The sequence below is a fragment of the Zea mays genome, chromosome 8, assembly GCF_902167145.1.
Source record: "Zea mays cultivar B73 chromosome 8, Zm-B73-REFERENCE-NAM-5.0, whole genome shotgun sequence".
Taxonomy (NCBI): Eukaryota; Viridiplantae; Streptophyta; class Magnoliopsida; order Poales; family Poaceae; genus Zea; species Zea mays.
Genome location: NC_050103.1, coordinates 61,902,095 through 61,910,168, shown reverse-complemented (window position 1 = coordinate 61,910,168; position 8,074 = coordinate 61,902,095). Strand labels below are relative to the sequence as shown.

The 8,074-nt window shown below is 51.4% G+C and overlaps 1 pseudogene; it reads right to left on the bottom strand.

Moving 5' to 3' along the window:
* Window positions 1-3,388: 3,388 nt before the first annotated feature.
* Window positions 3,389-4,348, bottom strand: LOC103636959 (uncharacterized; annotated as a pseudogene).
* Between the last annotated feature and the right edge of the window lie 3,726 nt (window positions 4,349-8,074).

The following is an 8,074-nucleotide window of genomic DNA, read 5'->3' as shown; positions in this document are numbered from 1 at the left end:
TGCACCCGTAGCTAGGCTTGAATTAATTCGTATATTACTTGCCTATGCTACTTACCATGACTTTAAGTTTTATCAAATGAACGTGAAAAGTTCCTTCCTAAATGGACCAATCAAGGAAGAGGTCTATGTGAGCAACCTCTTGGCTTTGAAGATAGTGTGTACACTAACCATGTTTATAAATTCTCAAAGGCGCTTTATGTGCTCAAGCAAGCCCCAAGAGCATGGTATGAATGCCTACGAGATTTCCTTATCACTAATGACTTCAAAGTCGGAAAAGTCGATCCTACACTATTTACTAAAACTATTGCAAATGATTTGTTTGTATACGAAATTTATGTTGATGATATTATATTTGGGTCTACTAACAAATCTACTTCTGAAGAGTTTAGTAGGATCATGATACAAAAATTCGAGATGTCTATGATGGGGGAGTTGAAGTATTTCCTAGGATTTAAAGTCAAGCAACTCCAAGACAACACCTTCATCAGCCAAACAAAGTACATTCAAGACATACTTACCAAGTTTGGAATGAAGGATGCCAAGCCCATCAAGACACCCTTGGGAACAAATGGGCATCTCGACCTCGACACGGGAGGTAAATCCGTAGATCAAAAGGTATACCAGTCGATGATAGGATCTTTACTCTATTTGTGTGCATCTCGACCGGATATTATGCTTTCCGTATGCATGTGTGCAAGGTTCCAAGCTGATCCTAAGGAAGTTCACCTTAGGGCCGTGAAAAAATCATGAGATATTTAGTTTATACTCCTAAGTTTGGACTTTGGTACCCAAGGGACCCACTTTTGATTTAATAGGGTATTCAGATGCTGATTGGGCAGAGTGTAAAATTGATATGAAGAGCACATCAGGGACTTGTCTGTTTCTGGGGAGATCCCTGGTGTCTTGGACTTCAAAGAAACAAAACTCAGTAGCTCTTTCTACCGCCGAAGCCGAGTATATTGGCGCAGGCCATTGTGGTGCACAATTACTTTGGATGAGGCAAACCCTCAGTGACTATGACTACAAATTGAGCAAAGTCCCTCTCCTATGTGATAATGAGAGTGCAATCCGCATGGCGGATAATCCCGTTGAACACAGCCGCACTAAGCACATAGACATTCGGTATCACTTTCTAAGGGATCACCAACAAAGGGGGATATCGAGATTGCTTATGTTAGCACCAAAGAACAATTAGCCGATATCTTTACCAAGCCATTAGATAAGAAAACCTTTAGCAAAATTAGGAATGAGCTAAATATACTTGATTCTCGGAATTTTGATTGAAACATTGCACATATAGCTCATTTGTATACCTTTGATCATATCTCTTTCATGGCTACGACTAATGTGTTTTCAAGTGTATTTCTATACTAAGTCATAGATTGAAAGGGAAATGGAGTACTCGACGAAGACAAGGCTTCCACTCCACTCTACCTGTATCATTTATTCTTCATCGTCACTCCACACCACTCTCAAATTGGTATATTCTTCCACTCATATTTACTTGTACCAATGGGGGAGAAAGCAAAGAGGGCTCACAAAGTCTCCGTTTTTGGCAATTAATGCTAAAGGGGGAGAAAGTATTAGCCCAAAGCATAAGGACCGCACCACCACCTTTCGAAATTTTTTAATATTTCAAATTGGTATGTTCATTTTCAATTGGTTAGTATTTTCAAAATTAGCATCTAAACTATATACTTCCAATTGATATCTATTAAAACACTCTTGAAAACTAAAAGGAGAATTTTATTCAGGTGGAGTTTTATTTCAGTCAAAGGAAAAGCACTTGAAACAGGGGGAGAAAATTTCAAATCTTGAAAATGCTTCTTACAATCATATTCATAAACCTTTGACTATTTGTAAAAAGATTTCGAAAAGACTTTCCAAAACAATTTGCAAAAACAAAACAAGTGGTGCAAGCATGGTCCAAAATGTTAAATAAAAGAAAGAATCCATGCATATCTAGTAAAACTATAAATTGGTTTAATTCTAAGTAACCTATGCACTTACCTTATGCAAACTAGTTCAATTCTTCACTTATATATTTGCTTTGGTTTGTGTTGGCATCAATCACCAAAAAGGAGGAGGTTGAAAGGGAAATAGGGTTTAACCTTTTTCCTATAAACAATTTTGGTGGTTGAATGCCCAACACAAATATTGGACTAATTAGTTTGCTCTAGAGTATATGATATACAGGTGCATAAAGGTTCAACACAAACCAATAAAAGATTGAAGAAAGGGTTCAAATTCAAAAGGAGCAAGAAACCGCGTGTGCCCTGTTCTGGCACACCGGACTGTCCGGTGTGCCACCGGACTATCCGGTGCACCAGCAGAGCAACGACTCCTTCACGCAACGATCGACTGCAAAAGCTGAAGAATCAGAGCTACAATGAACAACAGTGCGTGCAGAGTCAGAGCCGCTCGTCAGAGGCGCACTGGACAGTGAATAGTCCCTGTCCGGTGCGGCACTGGACTGTCCAGTGCCACTAGAAGACAAAGCCTCCAACGGTCGACAACGCCCGAACCCTAACAGTTGGGTGACGTGGCTGGCGCACCGGACAGTCCGGTGCGCCCATCGACAGCAGCCATCCCTAACGGCTATGTGGTGGTTGAGGGCTATAAATACCCCCAACCACCACCACTCCAAGCATCCAAGTTTCCAGCACTTCACATTCAATACAAGAGCTAGTGCATTCACTCATAGACACAATTCAAAAGAATTAAAGCCTCTCCAAGTCCAAAACTCACTCCAAACACCTAGTGACTAGAGAGAGTGTTTTGTTCGTGTTCTTTGCGCTCTTGTTTCTTGGATCGCTTTCTTCTTCATCATTCTTGTTCTCAAAGTGACTTGTAATCAAAGCAAGAGACACCAAGTGTGTGGTGGTCCTTGCGGGATCTAAGTGACCCGGTTGATTAAGGAGAAAGCTCACTCGGTCTAGGTGACCGTTTGAGATAGGGAAAGGGTTGAAAGAGACCCGGTCTTTGTGACCACCTCAACGGGGACTAGGTTCTTTGGAACCAAACCTCGGTAAAACAAATCACCGTGTTCATCCGCCTTATTTCTTGGTTGATTTGTTTTCCCCTCTCTTTCGAACTCGGATTCATTTTTAACGCTAACCCTGGCTTGTAGTGTGTGCTTAAGTTTATAATTTTCAGAATCCGCCTATCCACCCCCCTCTAGTTGACTTTCAAATAATAAATGTAGAAAAGGGAAGAAAAAAGGAAAATCACAACTTGCTCTCGTATTCTTTTACTTTTATACCCTCCTTTTTCTTCCTAAATTCTGGGTTACGTTCACGCACATGGGCAGTTGGGCTTCCACCGACCACCGTATTGGGATTTTTTTCTCCTAGAGAAGTTCCCTCTCTCTGTTCCTGATGTGATCAGCTCAGCTCTTCTTCCACTCCTCGGCGGCGCGGTCGGTGCCCGCGAGGTAGGCCTTCTTCCTCCTCTCGACGTGCGCGCAGGTGCACACGATTGCGAAGCAGGCCGTGTAAACGGCGTACACGCGCCAGTTGGCGCAGGGTGCGGCCCATGCCGCGGCGCGATGGAAGACGGCGTAGTGGTGCACGCCGGCGGCGAGGCCGACCACTATCTGCGCAAGCCCGAGGGCCTTGGCGGTGTCCTCGTTGTCGTCGTCCTCGAGGGAGGCGGTGCTCGAGAAGACGACGACGAGGTCCACCATCTGGAGCATGAGGTAGGCCATGAAGCCGAGTGACTGCATGGCCTGCGTCTAGGCATAGGCGGCGGGGGAGGTCGCGTGGACGAAGCGCAGTGGCTCCAGCCCCGTGGCGGCCGCGGTGAGCGCGAGCGTCGTGAAGTAGATGGCGAGGTACGCTTGCGCCAGCAATAGTGCGCGGTGCAGGAGCGGCAGGTACGGGCCCATGCGCCGCACCAGCGCAGTGAGCATGAAGAGCGGCAGGAACATCGCCACTGATGCCGCGGAGGCGGCCACTGTCGCCCACCGGCCGCCGAGGATCAGGCGCACGACGTCGGCGATCCCGACGTTCGCCGCAGACAGGTACGCCTTGGAGTGCTGCGAGAGGCACGCCAGGTCCGGCATTAGCATCTCCTGTAGCCGACTGGGCAGGTCCTGGAACTTGGAGATGAGGTCGTTGGTGCCTTCCTCTGCCTGCTTGGTCAACACCATGTCCTCCTCAACCTCCACCTCCGCCGCCGACTGCTCCTTGCCGATGACGGTCGCATTGGCTTTTGCCTTGGCGTCGGCAAGCACCGGTGCCTTCTTGCCTAATTTGGTCGGCTTGGCACCGGCATCCGCGGTCGAATTGGCCGCCGGCGGTTTCTTCGCCTTTCCAGCCGCGACGGTAGCCTCAGATTTGGCGCCCATCTTGGAAACCTTGGTGGACTTTGCCAAATCGGCGCCTGTCGGTACCCTAAATCAGGGGTACCCTCTTCTACAGTATGAAGGCGCTGTACATGTACGACGTCCCCTGGTCACACGGAGAACGGCACCCGACCCCACTACATGGGCAGGTCTAAAGGCACCACGTGGCAAGGAAAGGTAATACATCCCAGGATGCATCATTGGGTCCGGACCTCTATAGTAGGACACCGGACCCCTGTGCATACAAGTCCGGAGCTCCCAAGAAGGCATGCCGGGTCTCTCGAGTAGGCCCCAGGTCCCTCCGAGTAAGGTCCGGGCCTTAGCAAAGTCCCGGAACGGGGAGGACCCCTGCTTGAGTAAGGGTCCGGTGCTGACACGCGTCCAGGCCCTGCCCTACGCTCCCCGCTCAGGCAAAGACCCGGTGCTGCCGCGTGGCTTGTGGCCCGTGATATAAGCCACGCGGGCTGTGCCTGACGAAAGGCCCATAACGCCGTGCAACCTCTGCATTTATTGCGGAGAGGACGCGTCTCCTGCCACCACGCTGACCGGCGACGTGCCCTCTCAGCATTTAATGCGTCATGTCTAATCCACTAGCAGGCGGCGTCAGGGTCACCCAGTAGACGGCGCGCCTGTCCAGTTTGTTGACAAACAGTGCGCCCGTGCCGAGCGGCGCACTGTGCTCATCATCCCTTCTACGAGAAGCCTCCCCTGCACGCTGAAGACGCGCAGATCTCGGATGTCAGGACACAAGAAGATTGCTCCAACAGCAAACGTTTGTAGCCCCAAGTGCTATATTCTTTATGTCCCTAGGCCCACATGTCAGGGCTCAGGACCTTTGTGCATGCCCCCCTTCATCTATAAAAGGGGAGGCATGCGACGTTACAAGACAAACACAATCTTAGGCTCACTCGTACACAATCTTAGGCTCACTCGGACACAATGTTAGGCTCACTCAGACACTCACAAGTTCATACAAGCTCTCAAGCAATACATCCCACAGTGGAGTAGGGTGTTACGCTCCGGCACCCCGAACCACTCTAAACCCTTGTGTGTTCTTGTGTTCTTCCCGTTTTCCAACTAACAAGCAAAACGCTTAGGCCCCTCCTCATCTTAGGATTTAGGGCGGGTGCACTCCGCCACCCGGCCAGAGATTTTCTCTCTGACATTTGGCGCGCCAGGTAGGGGGCTAGGCATTAGGTTTTTGCTTGTTTCCTTGCTCAAGGATGATAGTGCAAATCATTGAGCACCGTGCCGAGACATTGGTAGATTTCGCGGGGGAAGGAGAAGCTGCTTCTTCTACACCGCAAGTTCCCAACCGCCTCGTGCCAGGCATTGCTGCTGTGCACGCCGCACGGCAGCACACGGCTGCACAGACGTCCCGAACTCCATCGAGGGCGACTCCGGGAGCATTGTCAGCAGCCAGGGAGTTGTAGTGGCACCCTCCAAGCTCCACGGCCTCAATAGGGGTCATAAAGCAGTGGCGGGACGACGTCGATCGACTACTCAGTATGGCACATTCTACCTCGACCAGGTCGAGGACACGGTCATCCCGGTGCCAACACGAGGCGTCAGCATATATGCGCTCGCCCTCAGTAAGGGGCGCATAGACCAACGACCTCCGGGCAGAACTCAACCGCAGGCATGCGAGAGAGGATGCCCGGGACTCTTTGGAAAGGGCGTGCGAGCGCCGCCAAAACATCGATGGTCGCAACCTCGATCAAGACTTCGTTGCGGTTACACCGCAGACACCAATGGGTACCCGGTCTCAAACGGGTGTCCCCTTGGCCGGTGTGGGCTGTGCCGCTCTCGCAGATCATCTCCGTGCAGCGTCATGGCCACCCAAGTTTCGGCCGCACCTGCAGGAAAAGTACGATGGAACATCGAACCCATCGGAGTTCCTGCAGGTGTATGTCACCGCCATCACGGCAGCAGGTGGAAACACCGCTATGATGGCAACGTATTTTCATGTTGCCTTGTCTGGACCTATCCGGACTTGGCTCATGAACCTCGCCCCGGGGTCAGTCTACTCATGGGAAGAGCTCTGCGCGCGGTTCGTTGCGAACTTTGCAAGTGCTTACCAGCAGCATGGTGTGGAGGCCCACCTCCATGCGGTGAGGCAGGAGCCCGGGGAGACTCTCCGGAAATTCATCTCTCGCTTCACCAAGGTGCGAGGTACCATACCTCGTATTTCTGATGCTTCCATCATCACGGCCTTCCGACAAGGAGTACGTGATGAAAAAATGCTGGAGAAGTTGGCCAAACATGACGTGGAAACTGTCCCCACACTCTTCGCTCTGGCCGATAAGTGCGCCAGAGCCACCGAGGGCCGTGCATGGCACTCGGCCCCACAAACCGGAGCTACCCAGTCGGGTGGCTCGAGTGCCGTCCCCCGAGACGGAAAGAAGAAAAAGAAGAAGGACCGCGACTACCAGAAGCCATGGTCCACCGCTCTGGTTGTTACAGCCACGACCGGAGGCCAGGGCGACCGCAACAAATGTCCACGGCCACAAAGGGGTAACAGCGGCTCATGCCTTGTGCACCCTAACGGTCGCCACAACGCCAAGGAGTGTCGCGAGATCATCGACCTCACGAAACGCGTCAGTGAGCGGCGCGAGCAGTCTTCCAAAGACGGCTCCCCACCTTGTCGCTGACCTGACAAAGAAAAGGTGGACGACGGCGAGGTGGCCACGGCTGAACGAGACCTTGGGTATCAGTCACCCGAAGGGGACCTGAAGGATGTCTTCGCTGGAGGCTCCTACTCCAGTGGAGACAACAAGACGGACCCCAGAGGGACCCCATGTTCCCCGGTCTACGGACTGAAGTTTGCCTTCCTCTGGAAACCCTTTCGGATTCCCCACGGGTCCAGGCTTCCGACAGGTACATACAGGAATGGCCACAACCAAGAGCGAGGGCTCCCGTGTCAAATGCAGATGGGGACCCAGGGTCGGGTCCTAGCCCTACGGCAAGTACCAAACCAAGAAGGGCTCCGCAACTCTCCCCCTACTGGGAAGGACCCTTCAAGGTAAAGGGAATGCACCGACTAGAGGGCAACCATCAAGCTATGACTGAAGGAGTCCCTCACCCCGATGCCGGAACATCTCTGTAAGTTCTATCCATAGAGCAAGTCTGAGGGGTCGATTTAGTTTCCCTTTTGTAACTAGGTAGCGCATACGGGTACGCCAACCCGGTGGGGTCTGTCCCCATAAACCCGATCTGTTGGTCTACACCCATGCATGATGAGTTATAAAGAAAAACTACCCCCTCAGTTGAGCCTCTATGATTGTTCCATCTCGCTGCTCCATGGTCTTACCTTGCAGTATTTTTTCAGATAATACTTTTTATCTAACCCACCCGTACGGATCCCATCTGTACTGGCATGACGACATCCGAATTGAGCTGCCAGGCTTGCAGTTTAGGGCCCCCGATACGAAAGTTGGGAGGTCTGACAACCTGGGAGCTGGCCCCACAGAATGGGACCCCATTCCATGGGGTGGTCCGGAGCCTGTGTGGCCGCTTAGCCTAGTTCCGTACCCAAAAGCCTGCACACTCCACCACTCTGTGACGTGTACCTAGTATTTGGGGCTGTAAGTCCTGTGGGTCCGACAACCTCGGGACCGGAACTAGAGAATGGACATTAGTCCCCTGGGGTGGTTTGGAGCCCGTGTAGCCGCTCAGCCTGGTCCCGTACCATGGGCCTGCATGCTCCACCACCCTGCGACAAGTGTCCTA